The 25,794-nt window shown below is 40.6% G+C and overlaps 1 protein-coding gene across 4 annotated transcripts in view; it reads left to right on the forward strand.

The window, feature by feature from the left end:
- The window catches only part of Meis2 (Meis homeobox 2), a 378,408-nt gene that overhangs the window by 143,620 nt on the left and 208,994 nt on the right, over nucleotides 1-25,794 (forward strand). For 3 of the 4 annotated variants that reach the window (XM_090318635.1, XM_090318634.1, XM_090318637.1), the window contains one exon: nucleotides 22,748-22,838. The gene's annotated coding sequence lies outside the window, so the exon portion shown is untranslated. The remainder of the gene's footprint in view (nucleotides 1-22,747; nucleotides 22,839-25,794) is intronic. The other variant, XM_090318636.1, reaches the window with a different exon arrangement.

The following is a 25,794-nucleotide window of genomic DNA, read 5'->3' on the forward strand; positions in this document are numbered from 1 at the left end:
AGATGAGCCAGACACAGCTCTAGGTTTCAGGTCAGTCACTATGCTCTGAGGTGACATGCCTGAGCAGGGGACAGAGGACGACTGAGCTGTGTTCTCTGCTGAGTTTCCCCTATTGGAATATGCTGTATCGAAGCTGTAACCATTCCTGCTTATAGTGGTAGCAAAAGCAGTGCCTACCACCAGTGTTCTTACTTTGTTCCTCTCCATTTTGTTGTTGTTATATCAAAATGAGAAGAGAACCAGTGAGAATTGAAGATTATAATCTAAGTCCCTGCTTTGAATAAAAGAAAACACATTTTTTGAAGGAGAGAGAGTGTAGGCAAATGCCAATCAGCAATGTTTGTAGCAAGCTGAGAAGACAACCACGACACTCTCCAAGCCGCAAAATTTCTCCCTAAGATTCCGCTTCCATTAAAGATGTTCCCAGGAGAACCTGAGCTCTGCTCTCAGATGAAAACCTCAGTGCTCTTTAAAGGGCTAGAGCGCTTTTCCATGCCTTCCCCACTTTGCCGCCTCGAGTAGAAGTTCTCCCACAGTCCCCTTGAGCACAAATCTTTTTGTATAGCACCGAGCTGTGGGCTTCTGAGTGAGGCAAGCTGAGGTTCAAGTAATGACAAGGCTTGATTTTCCTCTTTTGAGGAAGAATTTATTGAAGGGCCCCATTCTGCCCTCTACTTCAGTCAAGGCAGACATGAGTAATAGCTGAAACTGATCCTGCATTTAATTTTGCTTGTGTACACTGAGTCTATAATATATATCTCACAAATGGATTCTTTCACAAGAGTCAGAACTTGAGATGCTTTTGATTGATGGAAAATTCCTAGGAACCCAATTAACACAAATAAGGAAGGTATCAGATGTGAAAACTTCCGTTGAATTAACTGCCATCCCTATGTTATGATGTGATGAATAATGGGCATCTGGACTTTTATTAATGAACATCTAATGGAAAAGATGGAACCGGCACCGACAAGTTTAATCCTCAATAATGTACAAAGCAAGCCTGAGCCAAAACTACACCATCTCCAGGCGCCAGATCCTGTGACCTACAAGTGGAGGCATCTGACTTACCTCATAGTGTGTTACAGGAAAGACACATGCCTTGCCAGCCAGCCCACACTGCTTCTCGGGTTGGGAGTCTCCACGTCCACCCATGCTGCTCTTGCCTGATTGTCCTGAATGGGCACAGGTTTACTCACACCTCAGGCTACCTACTGTCCAGAGGATCACCAAATTGGTGCCGCTTAACTGGGCTTAGCAAGGTAAGAAGACAAGGGAGGTTTCCTACCCAGTCGATTTGTGGATAATATAGCAAATTCTTCTACATTGTTCAGATATCACAACTGGATATATCCTTTTTTTTTTTTGGTAAAAGCTCTCTACTAGGAAAATTTCATTAAAATACAGAGTTATGTTTATTTGTATCCAGAATAAATGGATGCCAATGAGGAACAAGTGAAAGGCCTCCAAATGTCTGAGGAGTAAGCTTGCTCCTGGGTCCTAAAATTTCATCATCAGAAGTTAGTTCCATTAGGCATCGGACCCTGTTTTGGGAAATAGCCACTCCCAAGATAGAAAGCCTATCTGCTATTCTATATATCCAATGGTAAATGTTCTCATAAGCTTATTATTCATTTCCCAACAAGCAGCTTCAATAGAGAAAACTTTTATAAAGCAGAAAAAAGCAGAAAGGCTCAAATACTATACTGTTGCTTACGGGGAGTCCACAGGGATTCTGATTCCAAAATCTATAGACCTCACAGATTCAATGAAGAAAACAAAAGAATGCCACCTGAGCCCTGCTCATTTCTCAAAGCTTCTTCCTTGTACCAAATTTTGCACGAGTTGATCTCTCCTTGTGAAATGTCTAACCTGTATCAGTTTCCTCTTATTTTCTTGGACAGCTGAAACCGATTTCCCTGCTAGATGATAGAAAAGACCAGGGAAGTAACCTTTCACTCCCATCTCAAGAATTGGAATAGGAGGTATACCCCAAACCTTTTCAAGTGATGAATTAGGAAACTGACGTTGAAATGATAGAATCAACCCCACACAAGCCATCCCTTTGCTTTAGGCTCCCTTGATTAAATGAAATTTCTTTCCAGTGAAATTTCTAGTACTTGACTAGAAAAGTTCATGTCCGATTTATTAGTCTGTTTGAATTGCATTTATAAAAACTTTCAAGTACACATTTAAGAGATAAATACTGTTATTACTTAAATCAGTTCTAAAAGCAAAACAACCATCCTGTGACTGCACTTATTTTGGAAATATTGTGGTATTTAAGAAAAAACTTAGGAACTCACTAAAATGATTTTTCTCACTCATACAATGTAGCTAGTTTAAGAGAGAAAAGGTTCTGAGAATCTCTCAGGTTTGATTTGTCAAGTTATTTCTATTAAAGAGAATTATTATTATTAGGGTTTTTTTTGGGGGGGGGGATCTTCAATGAAGCTTGAACTCCAGACCGGGGCGATGTCCTTGAGCTCTTCAGCTCAATCAAGGCTAGCGCTCTACCACTTGAGCCAAGTCTCATGTACTTTTGTTCCCGGGCTGGCTTTGAACCAAGATCCTCAGTTGTCAGCCTCCTGAGTAGCTAGGATGATAAGCATGAGTCACAGATGCCGGGCTAAGAGAATTATTTTTATCCATCACTCTTTCTTAAAGGCATTCTGGTTTACATTCATATTTTAAATATGACAGATGAGTGTGAGAGTGAGTGTACATATAAATAAATAGCTTCCCATTTTCAAGCAGTAATTTTAAAGAAGAGGGTCAGTGAAGTCTCAGGTCAGTGTGAACCAGGTCACACTGCTCTGCTGGGATAAATGTCTGCTTGGTGTGACCTGGCAAACTGAGAGCCTGTGCAGAGCTGATTTCATCCTCCACCTACTGAAGTTGTTGCTAGCCTTGCTAAATAAACACTTGGCAATAACAAACTCGTGGATGCTTTATAGTCCTTGCTTTTAAAAAAAAATGTCCTTCATAGACTTGCTACCAGGAGCAAGATGGAAGACATGACAACACGGAACCTCCAAATTGTGGAACTGAGGAGGTCCTCTTTCCTTGAGTGAATTAATGTACAGATTAGAAACTATTTAAATTCTTCTCTTAATTAAATAAATCCCTCTAAAGGAAGAGAAAAGTAAAATTGTCTTTTGTTCTTTGTCAAGAAAGGTATTTTGACAAAAGGATTATACAAACATGATAAAATTTATATGTGGATTTAAATAAAAATTTTAATTGTTATTATAGAAGTGATGTACAGAGGCCGTACAGTCACATAAGTCAAGTAAAGAGTATATTTCTTTTTGGACAATATGGATGTTTTTGATACTGTATCAGTTTCAATGAATACAAATTTAAGAGAAGGGGTGCTTGATTGCATAAAAAATGGTACTCTGTGATGGTGTGTGTGTGTATGTGTGTATCATTGTTGTATGTATATATATTATAGGTATATATTTGTTACATGAAAAGTATCTTTTCAAGTAAAAAAGCAAAATATAAATATATATTCATATTGTAGTATGTTTTGGGGTATTTACATAACCCTAAGAATGTTTTGTGTGTGTATAAATATATACCTAAGACCAAACCAAAATAGTAATTTGTCACTACTTTAAAAAAAATTTTTTTTGGGCCATTTGTGGTGCTTGAACTCAATGCTTGAGCACTGTCCTTGGACTTTTGTCAAGGCTAGAGCTCTACCACTTGAGCCTCAGCACCACTTCTGACTTTTTCTAATGTTTGTGGTACCAAGGAATTGAACCTGGGTCTTCGTGCATGCTAGGCAAGCACTCTACCACTAGGCCAGACTCCCAGCCCGTCACTAAAATTTTAAATTGTTGTGCATTTCAGTAATTACACATCCTTTTTAATAATGAAACTAATACAGATAAAATGTATTACAAGGGCTGTAAGTATAACTTGGTGATAGAATGTGTGTTTAGAATTCACCAGGCCCTTGATTTAGTACTCAGCACCAAAGACTAATTTTTAATAAATAATAAAATGAACTTCTTAAAATTTATTATTGACACTGAACCTAGAAAGAGATATGGTGATGTACTTGCCTTCAGCAGTTTAGTTTTTATTCAGTTTCTTTTCTAAAAGGCAAAAATGTCAAGATCCAAAAGTTTTCCTCCATCTAAGTACTTCTTTCAGACTTACTATTTGTTCACCATACCTCTTGGGACATGGTCACAAATAGGTTTCTACCTCGGGAACCCCAAGAACTAATATGTGAAACAAATTGTTCCATCATCCCATGGTTAACAGTTGTGAAGAATTATTGGTATTATAAATAATAGTCAATTGAAACTTCAGAACAGATCTGGCTCTTCCTGAGTAGTTTATTGGAAAATCATTTGTTTCACATCAGTTTTGGCATTCAGTATTCAATATGAATTATGTCATTATAGCAGAATTTATTATATTTGTTCCACTGTGTGTATATATGTCTTAGGCTCTAAAAAGGTAATTCGTGCCCTCAGTGTGTATTATGTAACTGATTCTGATTCATGCAAATCACTTTGATTTGTTTTCCAAAAATGTAGCCTGCTTCAGTTAATTAGTTGCGATTCATGTCATGCATTTCAATTGCACTCACAGCAAAAGCGGCAGTGGGTTGTCACTTACACAGGGGCCTGCCTTCCAGAGGCCACGGAAGGCACACCATCAGACCTTCCACCACGCATACAATTACAGTGTATGTCCCCGCAAACTCCAATAAATAACACATCCCATTATACTGGACTCTCACCTCTCTGGAGTTCTCCATTCCCCAACCCCCTACTACTGTAATCACAGCATTCTGCAGTATGCGGGTGCACAGCTTTCAGCCCACTGAGACCCAGTCCCCAAGTCCCCATGGGTGACAGAAATCAGCCAGGCAGATTGCTGTGGCTGGGCTCTGCTGCCTGGCCATTGGGGTAAATGAGTGGCCAGAGTGCAGCCCCTCTGCGCCTGGGGTTTTGCAGAAAGAAGGAAAGAAAGAAAATGTCCATTTCATTTGTTTTGGAAATAGATCCCACATGACATTCTCCTTCTTTCATATTTTACTCAAAATGTAAAAATGGCACAGCAAAAACTTACTAGAGTGACTATAAAGAATAGAAACTGTTTGGGCTAGGAGTTTGGCCTGGTGGTAGAGTGCTTGTCTAGTATGCACAAAGACCTGGGTTCAAGTCCTTGGTACCATATACGTAGAAAAAAGCCAAAAGTGGTGCTGTAGCTCAAGTGGTAGAACTGTAGCCTTGAGAAAACCCAAGGACAGTGCTCAGGCCCTGAGCTCAAGCCCAGGATGGGCAAAATAAAAGAAAATAAAATATAAAAGAATAGAAAATATTCTATTTTTTAGAAGAAAATATTCTAATTTTTAGAAGGTTCTAAGTATAGGACAATTTAAAGTATAATTACCATTCATGTTTTCCTATGCCTGAACTTGCATTAGCATTTTATATAAGGTACGTTATTATTTATTTTCCTAGCTGTAGTAGGGTATTTAGTGTGATCAAAAATAGGAAGCATTATTAAACCCAAACCACTTCTTTATACCAGCTATTTATAAATCATATATGAATAGTTCTTAAATCTAGGGTACCGAATGGGTGCATGTGTTGGATTCATTGTCATTAGGAGTAAAACTGGCTGTCCACAAGGGGTAGGGGTGTATCTTGAGTTCTGTTATTGCCTTGTTAGCCACTGCCAAGATACTCTACAATATTTTATTATCTGTACATATTTCTTAAATGGCGAATGGCTATGAAAGTAAGTACATTTGTCCAGAAAGAAGCATTAGCCATAATTCCATGTGAAGGAACCTTGGGACTGAACTTGGTGTGGGAGGTCCCAAGAGACTAGAAAGACCAACAGGTGCCAATGATATGGCCCAGGCCACGCTGAAGTTATCTTTGACCATCAGTAAGATAAAGTTCATCACCACTGAGTGGAATCCACAAACAGTAGTTGATAGATATTCCAAAGGGAAACTGTTGCTATTTCCTCTTACCTCATTCTTGAAACCTGATACATTACAGAAAGGGGAAACAAAAATACTAATGTTTATATGCTGGGTTGCTTCTTCACCATTAGTATTCAGAACTATAGCACCAGATGTGAAAATCACAACGAACTGAGGAGAATAGTAATCTCCATTTGAGTGAACAGAAGATCAAGAAGATAATAATGAGTAAGGAAATGGAGTGCTAAGCAAGCCTGTGATTTTTCTTTCTTTCTTTTTTCAGATGTGGTTCTTGCCCCTTTTTTTCATATATTTTTTATTGTAATTACTAGAAGGGATACATGATATTTGCCAGATAGAAGGTGCATTAATTCACATACATTGATATCCTTTCACATTTTCTAGTTCATTGGATTTCCTTTGTTTTCTTTGGAAAAGGAGTAATGTTTAACTTTCTCCTTTCTTCAATTCCCTTCCCAGTACCTAGTAGTTCCCCCTCTACTTTTGTCTACATATGAGAGAAAATGAGGTCCTTGTCTTTCAGTATCTGCCTTATTTCACTCCACATGTTACTTTCCAGTTCTGTTTCCCTGCAAATGGCAGGGTTTTGTTCTTGGAGTCTGAATACTATTTCACTGTGTAGTGTATTCCGCATATCCATTCATCTGTTGAAAGATACTTGGGTATATTTCATAGCTTCGATAATGGTAATAAAGCCTCTAGTTAACATGGATATGCAGGTATCTCTTTTGTCTGCTGGTTTTGATTACTTCCAGTATATAACTAGGGCAGATGCAGTAGGAACATACAGAAGTTTCATTTTAGCTTGTTTTTTTTTTAATGTCTCCATACTGTTTTCCATAGTGGCTGCAGTAATTTGCATTCTCACCAACACTCTTATGTCATTCCTTTTTCCCAATATCCTTGCAATGTTTGTGATTTTTAAACTTTTTTTAACATATAAAATCCATTTGCCTAGGGTGAGATATGAATACCAATTTTAGTCTTGATTTGTATTTCTATGATGACTATTGATCTTGCACATCCTTTCATGTATCTTTTGGTATTCGTATGTCTTTTGAAAGGTGTCTGTTGACTCCTTTGCCTTTTTAAAATTGTATTTTTTGTTGTCGTGCTTATTTGCTTGTTCGTTTGTTCTCAGTATGAGTATTAGCCTCTTGTTATTCTGCAGGCTGTCTCTTTACTCTGATGATTCTTTCCATGGCTATGTAGAAGTTTTTAAATGCAATGTGATACCAGTAGTCAATTCTTGTTTTTATTTTCTGAAGTACTAGAATCTTGTAATGTGATGCCCTACCTCAAAGTAACCAAGAGAAAAAGGTCTGGAGGTGTGGCTCAAGTGGAGAGCACCGGCTTAGCAAGTACAAGGGCCTAAATTCCTGGTCCCCTATGTAGTACACATAATATACACTGCGATTTGAGGTCTGGCCTCAGATTGATGTCCAGAGTGAATAAATGATTTGTTTAGAATGACATATATATACATACACACATAATTATAAATATAAATGTAAAAAATTAAATATAATTATATGTATCTGTTATACATAATGTATTAGCAACATTTAGCAAAGTATTACAATGAAATCACAGGATATTATTAAAGATTTCCTTTGAAATATTCATGTAAAAATTAAAATGTAGAAGAGGGAGATAAAATGAGGTTGGTAAAAATTTCACAATTACTGTTGGTGAGGAGAACAAACTGGATTCACAAAACTATTATTATTTTATGTTTCATATGCCAGGAATGTACAATAATAAAGATTGTAATGACATTGTACACAAAGTCAGGTCCCTCTCATCTCCATGTCACATACTACCTATAACTCAAGCTCTTGTTATTCATAAGCTTCCAAATGATAGGAAAGTCATTTATTGCTTTTAAAAATTTTACGTTGAAAGCATCTTTTTGAATCCTAATTAATACTAATGAACTAATTAAAGAAAATATCATAATTAATAAATGTACCTTTTATGCCTGATTATAGCACATAATTAAATGACTATTACCTTCATATAAATGCACATGCATATGTACATAAAAATTGAAGCATATATGTATATAAATATTCATACGCTTCAGTATGTATACAGATATATATTCATATAAATCAGATACTACCACTTTCAATAAAACCAATGTCTGTGAAGACTTACAAACTGTGTCTTTGTCCCAAGTTTCTTTTAGTTTTTTAAAACAGCTTCTTAACTCTTGGATAAATGGAAGTTGACAGCGTTTTCCCATTACAACACCAATCTAAACTTCACACATTGGTGACATCTTAACCTTTTATTTATTAAGGTGAAGGTTTCAGTTCTTACCAGATCTTTCATTATTACCTCAATGTCGCCTGTTTCAAATTCTTTTGTATGTGTTGCTTTATTATGGCATTTTGAATTTTCCTATATTAAAATACCTGATGGCTGATAGCGTCCCTGTTGACAGATAATTCTTTGGTACCATTTCAAGGACTGTTAAGTACACATCTAGTGGCTTCCCAACTACATGTTCACTCGAAGAAGAGCAAATTGATTACTATGGTGTGTGTCCTCAATACACTTTTGGGCTGAGTTTGCTCTAAGATTGAAGAAGCTTAAAAAGGTACGAGATAGATGCTATTAAAATTATATTGTATACAGTACTAATAACTTGCATCATCCTCAACAAACCTTTGGTACTTATTAGACATCATTGAGATTGATCTCAAACTTCAGTGTTGCTTAGGTGCTTTCCAGTGGGCCGAGCTATAGAATGGCCCGAACTGCTGCAAGTTGCTCTCAAATGGTTTGTGTTAGTCTCTGGTACAAATCGGATCCAAGGTTCTAAGTCTAGTTTACATCTGAGGTCAGACCTAATCGTTGCCATTGAAGTAAACAAGAACAGCCTAATAAATATTGATATGTAATCCAGTTAGAAAAATGGGAGGCTGAAAGCACACTAGTACATCGTTTTATCAGACTAGTCTAAACTCTGATAGTTACATAATTTATCTACACCTTTATTATTTGGTTATAGATAGAAACTTGTTTTGATTTGAGTCATCTTACAAACATTTAATTCTTAAATTCCTCCCTGAAGAAATAAATAATTCTTGTATTATAAGTGGTGCCTTTTCAAGATGTCAAAGAAATTGTAGAAATAGTAGAAAGATTAGTAGTCAAACCTTATGAAATGTCATGGAAGCTTGCACTTATTATCTATCACCTAACTCTTGACAGATAAATCCCAAATAAGGATGTCATCTCTTAAAGAGTTCACCTTTTAAAACAGGAGTTTCAAAATGACATAGAACTCAAGTGCTTCGATTGGATCTGATGTTTATCGTGGTCTTGCTTTTACTCAGTTTATTTATGTGTACTGCACAACGTAGAACAAAATTAAAATGAAGCATATTTGCATTATAACCTAAAGCACCTGCAGGTAGCCTGGAATTTCTGGGGCATATCTAATTCAATATAATTTTATTCCTTTTAACAAATTAAATGTCACTTCTTTTGTATGCCTTTTATAAAAAAAAACCCTTTTCTATGATAAATTTCTACAAGGAAATGTCTACAAGGAAAATAGTTACTGGTTTTGTTGTTTTGTTTTTTAGAGTGAAGCCACCACTCTTCCTAAGATGAATCTATTTCCTTTCCCTTCCCTTCCTTTGTGACAGTCCTGGGGCTTGAACTCGAGGTCGAGGCACTGTCCCTGAGCTTTTGTGATCAAGGCTAGTGCTCTATCACTTGAGCCACTGCTTCACTTCCATCTGTTTTGGTAGTTAATTGGAGATAAGTGTCTCACAGACCTTCTTGTCCAGGCTAACTTTGCGTGGTAATCCTCCAGTCTCAGCCTCCTGAGATGATAGATGTGAGCTACAGGGCCTCTAGCTGCTCCTCTCCCTGTCCCCAGATGAATTGTAAGCTGCAGTCCCAGGAAGTAGTGACCAGAAGATGGCAGGTAGTGACTGGGTAGTGAACGCTGGGATGCCTGCCGTTCACCAGGTTTCCACTCTGGGTTAGCACACATGGGGCCTGAGCCTGAGTAAGCCAGTGACCACAACTTTCCAAGTGAGACTTTTGGATTGCAGACCATTTTGCATGTATCAGGCTCTGCCGTGAGTGAGAGGTGCCTTCTCTACCTGGTCACTGGCAGTTTTTCTGGAATAAACCCTGGTGAGTTGGTGAAAGTCATGTTTATGTACCATTTCTCCTGGACAGCACTAAAACCAAGAAAGGCTCGTGGTTCAAGGAAGGTTTCTGCAGTTATTCACCTCTCCATTTTGTGTTCACTTTCTGCAACTCCTGAAGCAGTCTCCTTGTTTCCTCTTTTCATGTGAGACCTATTTTCTTAGAGGCTTCATTGCCTACTCTTCTAATTGTTTCTGTTGCTTCTATATTCTGTATTCCATGTTTTTGCTTTTCAGTAGCGCTTCTGGTATCTATAATCTCATGTTGTCGTACCATGTTCTTAGTTACCTCAAGGATAGTATTTTATCAAATGGTTTTCATGTGTTTGCCCTGCCCTGGTTCTGTTTTCCCTGGTTACCCTTTCTAGTTTATTTCTGCCTCCAGCTTTAACCTGAGAGCCTTCCCCATAGGATTACTGAGCCAAAACTAGACCATCTCCTGTCTCAGAAGGGGCTTTTGTAAGTTGATATGAAGCTTTGAAGTGAAGAACTGGAATTTATAAAAATGAAACTATATTTTTATGAGGCTACCTCTGAGCTAGTTCCCAAGATGTTGAAAATATAGGGTAGTACAGTTGTGCTGCAAACTTTCTGGAAATGAACTAGAGTCGAATGTTAGGAGCAGCGTATCCCATCTGGGGGAATTTTCAGACTGTAGACTAGCTCCTTATAGTTCTGCTTTTACCTCAGCTTTCACAAATACATACAGTTATAGCCTGTTCAGCCTTCTTGTGGATTTGTTATGTAAGTTCCGGCTATTTGCTTTCTGTGATCTGCAAAGCTAGGTATTCTAGTGAGTATATTTCTTCTCCAAGCTTGGGATTGGGTTGCTTTTGATTCTGCAAGTTTTGGTGTTGTAAATGATCCCTGTAATTCTCAGTGAAACAGCCTGGCTCCACCAGGGGGTAGGTTGGAATTTGTGGAACTGGTTGATTGTTGTTGGTTATCATAATGGTTAAGGGATTCAGATTAATCATTGATCGTACAGTGATGAAGAATCCTGACAGACAGCTTTATCTTCATTGTTCCATAAAGCTTGGGCTCATGAAATCATGTTACATGACATGTTTCTGAGCTATAGATTGTCTTAATTCTGCAAGATACATTGCAAAAAGAATTTTTGAACATTTGAAAGGAAATTTTGCTTTCTCATTAAATTTTGCTCTGATCACAAAGAAATTTGTCTTTTCTGATGTCTAATTCATCCACTCTACAATGCAAATCAATTATGTTGATTTTATTAACAGCACTTTGAAAAATTAAGTAGGCTGAGTTTGCAGAAGTGGTAACTTGTTACATTTCACATTTTTAATTGTATCCTCTTAGGAGATGCATAATTAGGTCTCTGTGTAATTTGCAGTAAATAAAATTAATGCAAATATTTAAAAATAATTAATGACAGCCTGAAAAGAGCAAGCTTCATGGAATCTGAAAAACAGCTAAAGACACTTCATTTGACCATTCCATGTGTCTTGAAGGACCCCAAACAATGAGTCCTTTCTAATACATTCAGAGCTGAGGAAGCAGAGAGGAATGAAGGTGGTGAATTATGGTACATTGGACCATGAAGAGGTACCTGTATCTCCAGAAACCTGCAGCAATAACAATGAAAGAATCTTTAACATTGCCAGGTGTGGTGGCTCACGCCTGTCATCCAGGCTACTCAGGAGGCTGAGATCTGAGGATCAAGGTTCAAAGCCAGCCCAGGCACAAAAGGACCTGAGACTCTTATCTCCAATTAACCTCTAGAAAATGGGAAGTGGGGCTTGGCTCAAGGGTAGGTTGGTAGCCTTGAGCTGCAGAGCTCAGGGACAGCGCCCAGGCAGAGATCAAGTCCCATGACGCACACACACACACACACACACACACACACACACACACACACACACACACACAAAAGAATTTCCAGCAACACCTGAGGCTGTGACTGCAGGGAGGGCAGATGTGATAGAAAGGCCTGGGCATATGGACCCCAGGAGGCATGATGGAATGTTGATTTCGATTTGTGAAATAAACAGACCATCACACGGGTGGTAGGTAACACATTGGGAAAGCCGCCCCCCCACCCCCGCAGCAGGACTTGAGGCAAAAGTGAGAAAGAAAGCTCACAGAGCCAAACTTTATACAGGTCTAGAACCCTGCAAAATTACGGATCAAGAACAGAGATGGAAAAATCCCCGAAGCACACAGATGCTGTGCATGTCGTTGGCTCATTGGTGTCGTAGTGGAAAAGTGTCTAAGGAGAAATTTTCCAGTCAGCTGAACACTTTGTTGATTTTGTATCCTGCTATTCCGTTTGTTTGTCAGTTCTTACAGTCTTTTGGTGGAATGTTTAAATGTTTCTCATATGAAAGCATATCAGCTGTAAACAGGGATTATAAAGCTTCCTTCTTTCCTCATTTTATTCATTTTCTTTCTTTCCCTTGCCTAATGGCTCTGATTTGTTTAAGAGCAATGAGAATGGAAATGCCTTTCTTGTCTTAGAGTTAGAAGAAATGCCTTTAGGTTTTCCATATTTAGTATAATGTTGGCTGTGCCTTTGTCTGTGTTGTAGCAAGATCCTTCTATATCTCACTTGTTGTGGGCTTTCACCATGAAGGGAGCTGTGTTTTATCAGTTGTGTGTGTGTGTGTGTGTGTGTGTCTGTGAGTGTGATTGAATGGTTTTTAATTTTGTTGATGTGACATAATACATCTGTGCATGTTGAGTCAGAGTTGCATCCCTGGAATGATGTGTGATGTTTTTGATGTGCCTTTTGGTCATGGTGTATAATCTTTTTGATATGCTGTTGAATTTTATTTACGTGTATTTTAGTGAGGCATTTTGCATCACTGTTCAACAGTGATAGTACTGTCTCACTGTCTCTCTGTCTCATTCTATCTCACTGTCTTTCTCTATATAGATATGTACATACATATATAGAGAAAATATATCTTATATATTTAAAATAATATGGACATTGACAGCTGTGTGAAATAACAAATAAAATATACATTGTTTCAGATCTGAAACCCTGAAAGTATGTTTCAAATAATTCAGTTTCTCTAATAGCAGAAATTAATAATCATATAAATCATTCTTATAACCAGAAGTTTAAGAGGCATAAGGGATATACTGCTACAATTACACTATAGTATTTAAATTATTTGTGCCAAATAAATGAAATATCTAACTTGATGTTAACTCAATAAGTGTTCATTTAGTATTACTACAAATAAGGCAGATTTCTATGGATTTGGATGTACCAGTGAGTAAAAAAAATACCCAAAAGCCACAATACTTGTGGAAATGTTCTTGCCCTTAATGTTTTAAAGTGGATCTTACATCTGAATCTACGTTTAATGGAAATACAGCTCTAGAATAAAGTATTGTTCACACTGAATTGCTAATACCACTAGGGGACTATTACCATTGGATAATTTTCTTAGAATGTAAGGTTTGAATATAAAACAGAAGCCACTGTAAATTATTTATATATTACCTTACTTTCATGCCTAATATAATTTTTACATGAATGAAAAAAGCATCTTCAATCTTTAGTTGGTATGGAATGAAGTAAGATCCCTTAAGCAGGAGGCAGGTAAGGTAATTTTTTTCCCTGCAAATGTTTTTTTGGTTTTTTTTGTTTGGCTTAATTTTGATGCCTTCAATGGCATATGTGTGGATGTGTGCAGATACCCACTCCTCAAATATTCTTGAGCCAATCAACTCTTTGTGTAGGTATTTTAACGAAGTGTAGCATGAGGTGACAAAGCTCAAAGGATTAAGTGAGCACATGTAGCTATCTACATAATACAGAGAATGCTACCAGCATCCCATAGCACTACGAGCAACCTGTGGACTCAGCTTCTATCCTCCCGTGCGTGCTTGCCTGTCGTCAATTGGAAATATGAAATACAGGGTAGACCCTTTTGTGTCTTATTCCTCTCGCTTGGAATTACATCTATAAGATTCATCTGTGTTGTACTTCACCGTGGTTTATTTTTGTTGCTGCATAAACATACTTAAATATACATAATTTATATAAATGTTGTACTGTTGGGCGGGTCATGGGTAGCCTTCTCAAGCATTCTTGGAATATGTTTACTTCAATGTAGGGAAATGCAGTTTTTTAACAAATTTTAAAAACAGTCAAAGGACACCTAGTATGTAGATAGCCAAAGATCACAGCTTTCTTTCTGAAATATATAAATGTCTAAAAGAATGAATAAATTTTTAAGGATTTATCACTAAAATACATTGGTATATGAAAGCTTCAATCAAAAAAGAATTCCATTTCTTGCTGAGTGCTGGTGACTGCACACTCATGACAGCTCCTCAGGCGGCTTAGAGTTAGGAACTGTGGTTCAAAGCCAGCCCAGGCAGAAAAGTCTGTGAGACTCTTTTCTCCACTTAGCCACCAGAAAACTGGAAGTGAGACCGTTGCTCAGGGAGCTAGCCTTGAACAAAAAAAGCTCAAGGATAGGGCCCAGGTCCTGAGTTCAAGCCCATGACTGACAAAAAAAATATTTTTCTCAATTGGGAGAAAATGAGGGAAGACATGAGACACTGTTCAAAAAGAGATGAACTTACTACCTGTCTCATGTAACTGTAGCCCTTCTGTATCTCACCTCTACAATAACAGTAGAATAAAGCAAGAGAACAAAATAATTATTTTTCTCTTTGCAGGTCAATCGTATTATGTCAGTATTTCAATACATAAAAATAATCAAGCTTACAAGTAGATTGAGGTCTTAGGTTTAACTCTTCAAACGGAGCATGTTTACAAGATATGCTCAAATGTTTAGCATTCTGTTCATTAAACATTTGTTGAGTAAACTGTATGCCTCAGATGCTGAATGAGCACTGAGAAAAAGAAATTAATAATATATGCATATATATTTATCAGACTCTTAAGTTCTACTATATAAGATAAAATAAATGTGTTAAGGCATTTCTGGGTGAATTGTATGAAAGTTGTGGAAATACTGAACTATTACAGGATTATTACATGTTTATTCCTTCTTTCAAATGTGATCTGAAAAGGAGAAATAGCATTCATAAAAACATTCACCATAGTAGATTTTTTTATTGGTTAGTGGTGAAACGCATGCACTTTCACAGTGGGCAGATATAGTGGGAACCTTACATACAGTTCCACTTGCACATTTCTCTGTGCTCTTCCTTCCAAACATTGTCACTCAGACATTTTTCCAACATAATTCAAAGATCATAGGCTGTATCTCCTGACTGAATTATATTTCCTTAATTGTCTTTATAAGGGATGCATGCAGTTAAAATAAAACCTTGAAAAAAGATGAACTATCCCACCAATGGCTTTGTGGTCAAATAAGGCATAAAATGGTGCACGCTGACTTTTGGTTGCTGCCCACGGATGTTGTATGTCAGTGACAAGAACCGTGCAGATCGCTTCAGACAATCCTAGGGCGGGAATCACTTCCCTCTCTGCTCTCCGTGGAGGTGGATGGACCTGTATCGTCAGTTCCTGTTCACACCGTTATCTCATCCCGCCGGTCAGTGCCCTGGTGATTACCAGAGGAGATAAGCACATGATTACCTGTGCTTGTCTTCACCTCCTTTGTATTCTTAGTGGCTCTGCCTCCAGCAGCTAAAATTTCCTAGGAGGGAAACCCCAGGAACTACTGCTGTCTGCATGTCTCCGTGGGGGAGCGCTGGGTGCTCTGGCCCCCGGGTCCCTGCTGGAGTGAAGCACATACGCCCGCCCTTCCGTGGGAACTGTGCCAAGGGCACGATGGGGAAAGCCCGGCCCAGTGGTGTCAGATCGTATTTGTCTGGCTGCCTTGCCTATCTGGCTGTTACACAGGATGAGCTCTTTTACTTGTTTAACCACTGTGCTTCAGTAGATTTCTGTGCTCATAGACAGCTACATAAGCAGAATGCGGTGCTGCAGGTGCCTTTCATGGAGGCGATAAATTTAATTTACAGCGTATTCAGAATATGCATGTTTGTAGGAAACATCCTGATCAAAGCAGCTTCCTTTACTGTATTGAATATGCAGAGAAAATGCAACCTTCCTGAGGAATAGCATATGTCATCTCAGTCAGACACAATGAGAGAAAAATTAATGATATACTCGCTAGGTTTTTAAATATTCCCCAGTATATCTTCAGTAATTTATGAATAAATTTAGACCCAGCATGTGGCCTTACGGTCCCAGAGCAGTAGCGAGTGAAATCGGGAGAGAAAAGGGAATCCGGTTCGTTCTATCAAAACGTGTCTTTCTTCCAGGCGTGGAGGTGCTCACCTGTAATCCCTGCACCTGGGAGACTGAAGCAAGAGTGACTCTAGCCTGAGACAACACCGAGACACCCTGTCTCAAAAATCGAAGAAAGGAAGTGGTGGCTGCAGGGTCCTAGGCGGCTGGGTGGGGTTTGTAGCGAGGGAGAGGGTGCCTGCTGCAGCAGAGTGGCTGGCAGAGAAGGGCGGGGAGGAGGGAAGAGGGCAATCCTTGGAGCCTCTGGCCATCCCGCAGTGGCTCTGAGCCTTTACCCGAGGGAGAGCTTCATGCCGTGGAGGAGGCTTTCACAGAGCACGACTTGTGGACTGAACTTACTCGTAGAGAGTCTGCCTGGCAGCTGGAGGATGCACGCCTCCCTCCTGGCAGGAGGCTGAGAGCACCCACTGCAGCCACCCTGCTTCCAGTGAGCTCCCTGCACCTACACGCCTGCTCTCCTCCTGGCACGTTGAGAATGAAGTCTCCAGTCACTTATATCTTCTTTTCTTTTCTTTCCTTTTCATTTTTAAGCAGTACAGGAGTTTGAACTCACCCCTTCTTTTGTTCTGCCACTATTTATTTATTTTTTTATTTATTTATTTTATTTCTGGGTCATGGGGTTTGAACTCAGCCTGAGCGCTGTCCCTGAGCTCTTCAGCTCAAGGCTACCAATCTACACTAGAGCCAAGCCCCACTTCCAGTTTTCTAGAGGTTCATTGGAGATAAGAATCTCAGGTCCTTTTGTGCCCGGGCTGGCTTTGAACCTTGATCCTCAGATCTCAGCCTCCTGAGTAGCTAGGATTTATAGGCATGAGCCACCTGTCATTATTTTTTTTAAATAGGATCTGGATTTCGGCCTGGTCTGGCCTGGACCTTGATTTATACTTACTGTGTAGCTGGGACGACCAGGGCACACACACCATGTGTCCAGCTTTCCATTAGTTGAGATGGAGGTCTCCTGTGCCCCCAACCTGGTCTCAGAGTATGACCCTCCCAATCTCAGCTTCCAGAGAAGTTGAGGTTACAGGTTACCCTGCCCAGCTGTTAGGAAACTTTTGCTACATCCCCCCCCCCAGTGACTATTTCCCTACGAAGTCCTGAAACCTGCAGACTTTGGGGGATAGAGGATTTGGGATACAGCTTTCTGTATGTGGGTGTCTGGGACCGACAGTTGGAAAAAAAAAAGTTTGCTTCTACTTTAGCTCTTGACTTTTTAGAGCACTGCATTCTGCCTTTTTAGTACACTGTATAAAATGACTCTTGAGAAAAATGATACAGCGTATCCTGGAGAGGGGGGAGCCCTTTCTCTCCACTAACCAGTGCTTTATCTTGCCAGCATCTTCTGTGTGGGAAGGGTTGAATCCCATGAACCCTTGCTCCTTGCATGTGTCCATTGTGGCCTGATGCCTGTGTCAGAGAATTAAATGCTGCATTGCCTTCAGAGAGCAGAGCTGTAAATTGCTCTTTCTCCAGTTAAGCTTCTGATGGGAACCCAATCCTGATTCACATTGGCTATGCAGGCAGAGACTTAGACTTGTAAAACCCACAACCCGTGCCTAGACTTCCGACTTCCACAGGCAGTGAGGCAAGGAAGGTGTCATGACTCAAGCTTCTGTGAAATGCAGCTTAGAAGTCACACAAGTCCTGTGGGCAAAAAGGCAGCTCCAAATCTTGACAGAAAGGGCTCTGAAAATCCACTGGCTGACAAGTGTTGGATTGGTCTCTCAAGAGCTGGTACTGTATTGAGGGCTTAGTATTGGCTTCTGTTACTTGTGGATTTGCCGTTTGACCGCAGGAAGTTGCTAGTTGCACCTCAGAGAGTGAAACCCCACGCATCTGAACCACTCGTTCCTGTGACTCCTGCTGCCACAGTGATTCTCTTCGTTCAGCAGACACTAGTCGTGCACATCCAGTGAGTGACACGGGGTCATTGGTGTCCACTGCCTTCCTAGTCCACCTACTTGGCCATATTTTACTTCCTCATCCGAGTGTTCCTTGGAGAACATCAACATGTGACGTGAAGGTCTTCGTAATCCACGACCATACCCACGTCCATAATCCTCTCCAAATCTTATTGGGCCCAATCAAGCTTGAAATCTTCTTTGCAAATCCCTGACCAGACATCCAGATCCTTTGTGATGGTCTGCGAAGGTATGCACATATACTCTAACACTGGACTTTTCTTGTCCCACACCGTGAGTCAAAGCTATAGTGCTAAGGGCGTTTGCCTTACCGGTGGCTTACACGGCAATCCCGGAGAGGGACTGAGGTGTACTCTCCCCTTTGCACTCACACAGGCATGCCCTTGTGATCAATCAGATGAGGAGCCAGCCATAGTAACTCATAGTAGCCCATGAGACTTTTGTAACCCAGGCATTCCGGAATAGGCAAGACATAATAATTTCCCAGTTGAGCTCAGAAGAAATAGCCTGATGTGCCCCCAACTGCAATGCCCCTAAGGTATTTTCTGACATCGTGAGCCCCTAAACCTAAGTATTCAACCATTGCCATAAAGAGCATGTGTTCCTTACCAAGACTTAGCACACACGTCCCAGTGTTTGGGTCCCCCAGCTTGAACAACATGAGGTCATCCATGCCGCAGGCCACGCCAAGTCTCCGCATCATATCCTGACAGTCCATGTCTTTGGAATTGTTCTACCAGAGGCTTCCTTTTGGCGTCTCTGCCTATAACGGATCCAGCTCCACAGACCAAGGGGCACCTGTGGGAGTTCTCAGCACTGACCATTCTACGTGCATATTCTGGGACTGGGAAAATGACCTCTGAGTTGGCTTATGGACCCAGTGGACCCATTCTGAGCCGGGATTCAAGCCAGAAGTTTATTTACTTTCAGGCCCAAGATACCCTCATGCTGAGCAAAGGTCATGGTGATGTCTCGCTTCTCTAGGTCCTTAAAATATCTTGTCATTCTCCTTGTCCCGTGAACAACTGCCTGAGTCACTCACTGGGCCAGAGGACCTTTGAGAAAGTAGTCAGAGACGCTTTTCAGGATGTGCTTTTATGGTGTGGCGAGAGCTTCCCTTTGGAACTGTATGTTTGAAAGCTGGCTCAAGTCAGCAATTGGGCAAGAGATGGAGATGTTTATTGTCTAGGTTTTTGTCAGCCTATCATCTCTTCCTGGATTCGTCTTGGTTATAGTCCGAGGAATTTCACCTGCCCATCTAATGACCTGAGTGCTGTTCACTATGTCCACATCTCTCTGCTGCTTCCCACATGTCACTCACAAAGCCCACACACACATTCTTGCTGCCAAAGTGCCATCCGTTTCCCTCTACTGTCTCCACGTCCAGCCATTCTTATTACTGTTATGAAATCTCTTTCCATAACACAATCTTCTACCACGTGCCCTGGCTGACAGTGGACAGCCGCCGAGCAGGAAAATGAGGCTTACCTCTTGCTCACTAGCCTTTCCTTATCGTTTTGGACAGTGACTTTTGTCTTGGCCCTCCCAAGGGCCCCGCCCTGGGGCCAGTAGGACCCATTACAACAGCTGCTTTTGGCCGTAGACAAGAGCAATCCAGTAGTCCTTTGACCCTGGGAGAAAGAGCTCCTCTGCCACAGGAAGAGCCTGGGTGATGCTCCTATATCTACTGTCCCTGCTCACCCAAGGGCTGGTCACCACAGCAAAGAAATAGTAGTCAGCTCTTCCTTAACTCTTCCGAGGTGTTGGAGAATATGAGTTTGGATAAATTAGCAAGTGATTCCAAACCCTCCTTGCCTCTTGTTCCAGAAAGCACAGCCCACTGAGACAGAGAGCCCTCATCCAAATTTAGGCTTGTCTGTCTTGAAGGCAGCATCCTTTCCTTGTTTGCTAGCCATCCTAGATAAGTCATAAGAACACTGCAATTCTGCAGGAGTATCCGCAGAAATGGCTTTTCAAAATCAAGACATTACTTTATTAATATAAGTGATCATCAAAATTATTGTGATTAACTACAATATTCAACCAACCACACCCACTACTTCCCCCATAGACTCAAGAGGGAGAGCGCCTATCTGACAAGTTTAAAGTTATGTGTTCAAGCTCCAGAAGACTGCAGGAAAAAAACCCCAAACTTCACACTTACACATAATTAGGTCAGCTATATGCCCATGTCGACATATCCATTTTGTGACAGTTTCATTCATCCTAGAAAATTCCTGTCCGTAATTTGGGAACAAAATTTATTCTAAATAAACCATGAAACTATAAAATGTAAGAGGGAAGTATGTCACTCTGCACTGAAATACACAGTCGAAGCCCTGTGTAATAAATTTACTAATCAGTTCTGAGCTTCCTAAAACAATAGAAGTAGAACACCAGTGCTGTCATTTGTGTATTCTTGCTCAGTTCTCTAATGGAAAGCCTTTTTTCCTCTGCCAACTCATTCCTGACAATGTTAATGATTCACTATAAAGCAGTTTCTAGGCTATGATTTGTGACATTCAGGCTGGTTAGATGGGAGGGCCCTGCAGGTTTCTGGGGAGTGTTTTGGATGCAGAAATGCCTTGAAGATAGCACTTTATTATATTTAGGACAAGTATGACATCCCACTTCAAGGAAGAGGCCCCTATACATATTGAGAAGGGATTTTCTGTGGTTTAAGTGGAGAGGAGAGCTGGGTTTAAAAGAATGCCTCTGTGTGTTTTCTGAGGTGACACAAAGATAGGAAGCAGAGAAAGGGAGGCAGGAGGCAGAAGGGTTGTGGATAATGGAAGGATTTTGCCTGAGGGCATATGCCTGCTTTGCCTATTCCTGTATAACTAGAATATTTATAATTCAAATACTTATCTTTAATAATTAAAAACCAAGGAATATTAAAGACAAAAGGTAGAGCTTATTATGTACACATGTGTACGCATGATGCATTAAATCCCCACCCTTGCAAAATACTGCAAGAGGTGGCTTTTAAAGGAGGTTAAAAAGTGAATGTTTTAAAATGTCTGGAAAACAGAATTTCTAATTCACTGCCGTTCTGCCAGGAGTGATCGCCTTACTTCTGATTTCCACACACACCATCAGTCGTGGGTTCGGCACTAAAAATACCCGGCATGCTGGTTTGACATCAGCACATCAACAATTAAAAAGTGGATACAAATATTTCAGGTTTTCAAACCATAAGGGTTCCTCCAGACAGATGAAAACGTTGGATTTTCCGGAGGACAAGTCATTTTCAATTGTTTTCACAGAACCCTGCATTGCACAGACTATCTAAACTAGTAGTTACAATGGAATGCAGTATTCTCCCACAGCCAGGAGCTCTTCTCATCTTCCACTTCTTCTCAGACAGCAAAGAAACAAAGAAAAACACCCATTGCTGTGCATCGAAAAGAGAAAGAGACCTCAGTTGTGCCCTCTGGTATTATAAACCTGTCAGTTATAGCTATGATTACAATGAAAATATGGAAATAAAAAATTGTATATTGGGTGAGGACAACTGAATTTAAAATTAAAACAAGAGAAAGAATTTAAAAAAAAAACCCACTGTGCTGTTTGAATCTAAGCGTTCTAATGATAATAAAAAAAATAATGCAAACTAACAGGGCCCAATTATTTCTATTATACTAATAAGAAAGCAGAATACTTAGCAGCCAAACTATAAACAAATGAAGATTCTGGGTGAAATGGTCAGGTGTCATTGTTTTTCAAGAGTGTGGCTCTGTAGCTGCGAGTTTAAAGGTGGTTTCGCCTTGGGTTTAAAAGCTTAGGAGCCAGCATTTGCACTTTTGCTAATCGTGGCAATGAAGAGATTAAAGAATTGAATTTCCATATTTTTTACCTTCCCATTACACTACATAATTTCTAGTAGTACATTAACTCAACCTTATAGTGATAGACTGTTGTGGGGAAGCCGGAGGGGTGATCCGTAGCCCTTCCTTCACCCACGCCAGGTAGAGATAGCTATGCATTTGTTATGAAGTCCCGCTGAAGACTCACCTTGCGAAAACACGGGTGTTTTGAACTGGGGACTGGGTTTGCTGTCCTATGACCAGTGATCTCTTGGAGACGGGGTCCACTCTGTGCTATGAAGCTGGATACGATAGGCAAGAGTGGCCTCCACCCCTGCTTTTGCCTAACACACTGTTGGTGTGGTCCCAGAACACAAGAGAGCCAGCTCTTAGGAACGGTGGGATTGCAGCAAAGGGAATCCTAACCACCTTTCTGTGCCAGGAGGTCTTGGAAAGGGAATGGGTCTCGTTTACCAGTTGTCTGGTTTGGATACTGAGGGGAGGGGGGAGGTCAGCAGGGGTGCTGCCATCATGCTGGCCATGCTGCTGACATGCTGGTCGAGCATGCCATGAGGGAGAGTAAAACTGAGCCTCAACTCCTTTCTCTCCCTTTCACTTCCCAGCAGGCCGTGTTGGGTTTCACCGTGATGGGCTGTCGCCTCACCATAGAACCAAATGCAGCAGGCCTAGTCATGGAAGGAAACCTCTGAAACGGTGAGTCAAAATCATCTTTTCCTTTTCCTACACTGATTAGCTCAAGTTGTGTGCCTGAGAAAGATGACTAAAACAAGAATCCTCTTGGTTGCCTTTCCTGATCGTGAGATGTTTGGGTTCCGATGATGCACACATGTGGAGAGATTCTGAAATCCCACAGTTGCCAACATCATGGAATACACTTCTGTGTTCAAGATGAAGTGCAAGTGCATGGGGGGGATCTCCTCTGCTGTGTAGTTTACACCCCAATCATAATTAAATTCTAAAGCAAAGGATGAAGCCATCTGCATCTTCATACTGCTCGCCGCCAGTAATGATGGGACTCGTGTCACTGCTGCCCCCTTTCTTTAATTCCAGCCTGGCAGCGTTTAACTCCCGGACCTCCTGCCGTTACCAGTGCCACAGGCTGCTTAAATGCTGTGGGAAAGCCTTTCTGGTTTGTTTGTTGTAAATTTACTGGCTATTAATTTCACGGTGTGACCTCGTATTCTCTTATTAGTTGGCTGATTTCACTATGAGCTTCAAAAAGTTAAAGATTTCCATCAACTTACATCCTATTTCTCTTGTCTTTCTGGCCATCTTGTAAAATTGTCTGATGTCTTTAGCCACCCACGATTACTCTTTTCTTATTCCTCTTACGTAGGTATTTGTAATACCTAGAAGCTTTTCCCATTCTATATGACCCATATGTGCTCTACATATTATTTATATTCTGTATTCAATTATAGGCTTGCATTCCTCAACCCTTTTGTCATCTGTGACAAATCCCAAGAGAAAGTGCCTATTTGTTGCAAAGTTGTGTTGCAAATAGTTGCCATGTTGTTGAGTAATTCTAAGCTTTTTCTTGGTGTAGTAGATGTGGGGGTGGGGAGGGTGACCTCTGCTCTACTCAGAATGGAAAGTCAGTGGCCGGATGAATGCTCATGGTCATTAGAATTTCCTCCAGATTTCTCTTTGAGTCAGGAACCTCTCAATCTTGGCCTAGACATCACAATTCAGATGAAAAGTAGTTCAATTAATGCTGCTCTGGTGGAGCCTAGAAATGGGTGGAGTTTGGAGTTATCGGGTAAGATAAGTTGTACCTGAACTCAGTCTGGGCCTTAACTCTTCTTTTTCTATATGAGTGTATGAATCTATGAATGGAAGCAATTCCAGCCCTCTGAGGCTTTCTGGTATTCTGGCTCCTGAGCACTTTATAGCCATCTGTCTTACTGAAGAGTAAATACTATCCCTGCTCCTGCTAAGAGCATGGAGCTAGCACCTCTTGGTACTGTCTGCCTGGTCCTAAAGAAAGAGCCCACCATTCCAGTGTGGCTTTTCAAAATGCAGTTCTATTACACTTTGTTATCCATGTTCTGTGCATAAGAGTTATAAAACATAGCAGGACCGTGTCATTAAAGAGGCAAAAGTGAGAAACTAGATAAAAGATTGTAGGGAATAATGAACAATAGTGGTTCCAGATCAGATATTCAAACTTCTAAATATTGCAAACAAGGGGGTCAAGCCAACACTTCCTGAGGAGAAAAAGAAGTAGCTTTTCTTGAGCTCAAGAGCACAGGGATAACGCCCAAGCCTTAGGGGTGGGGTCGTAGCCTTGAGCTGAAAAACTCAGGGACAGCGCCCAGGCTGAGTTCAAGCCCCATCACACACACACACACACACACACACACACACACACACACACACACACACACACGCACACGCACACACACACGCACACGTAGCATTTGTTTATTGGAATATGGTGGGAACTGAGAGGAGGTGCAAGGCTTTAGAAGATGGAACACAGCCGAGTGAACAAGTTTCTATGGGGTGCAGAGACAGGGACATTGGTGACTTCATTTTTAAAAGAGCCTGCCTCCTCCAAAATCTCCCCTCAAAGAGTTGTTAGAACTCTGAGCTCTGATGTATAGCATATAACATTGAGAACAATTCGATTCCGGTTAAACTGTTGTCCTTATTTTGCAAATCAAACAAATAGGCACTTGCCACATATTCCATGGGCACATACATATTAATATTGCAATGAGCAGGCAATATGCATAGGATGATCAGATGGCCTACAACGGATACCCTGCAAAGAATCATAAGCAATGCCATCTTCCTATTAACAGGATCCTTATGTGTGCTTTTCGTTTCTGAGCTCACTTATATCTGTTCTTTGATGTAATTTATACTGTGCCTTAGAGTTGAGTTACTGTTATTCTAGTTTCTACCAAGTTGTGACTGTTGTTCTTTTTTTTTTTTTTTTTTTTTTTTGCCAGTCCTGGGCTTGAGCTCAGGGCCTGAGCACTGTCCTTGGACTTTCTCAAGGCTAGAGCTCTACCACTTGAGCCTCAGCACCACTTCCGGCTTTTTTCTATATGTGGTACCGAGGAATCGAACCTGGGTCTTCATGCATGCTAGGCAAGCACTTTAACCACTAGGCCAAACTCCCGGCCCCTCTACCAAGTTGTATGAGAGACTGGGTGGCCGGAGGGAGGATGGACAAGGGATAATGTGAATGATAGATAAAGATCTGACATCAGAAAACACATGAATTGAAACACCTTGGAGGCTTTCGAATAGGTCAGATGTCATCATTAACATTTTCCACCAACACTGATTTTAGTTGAAGATGAGTTCTGACATTTTCCATAAACACGACCAAACCTGATATTTCTTTCTTTGTTCCACAAGTGAAGGGTTCCAGTGTATGTTTGTTGCTGGGGACTACTTCTAACATTTCACAGAATTTTTGAGTTTGTGATAGCTTGAAGTGGCCCGAGTTTAGCAGATACAACAATGTGGAGAATTTGGTAAAGGAGAACTCCAGTGGCCTCCAGTGTCCTACTTCCTGGTAGGAATCTGATTTTGCTTGGGAGCTGAAGCTGGAAGCCTTCCTTGGGCAGTCTCTCCCCAGACTGTCATCAGAATCCTTGGCACTGTCTTCCTGCTAGTCTTCTGCAGAAGTCCA

This window comes from Megascapheus bottae, chromosome 25 (assembly GCF_031878675.1).
Source record: "Megascapheus bottae isolate mThoBot1 chromosome 25, mThoBot2.hap1, whole genome shotgun sequence".
NCBI classification, from domain to species: Eukaryota; Metazoa; Chordata; class Mammalia; order Rodentia; family Geomyidae; genus Megascapheus; species Megascapheus bottae.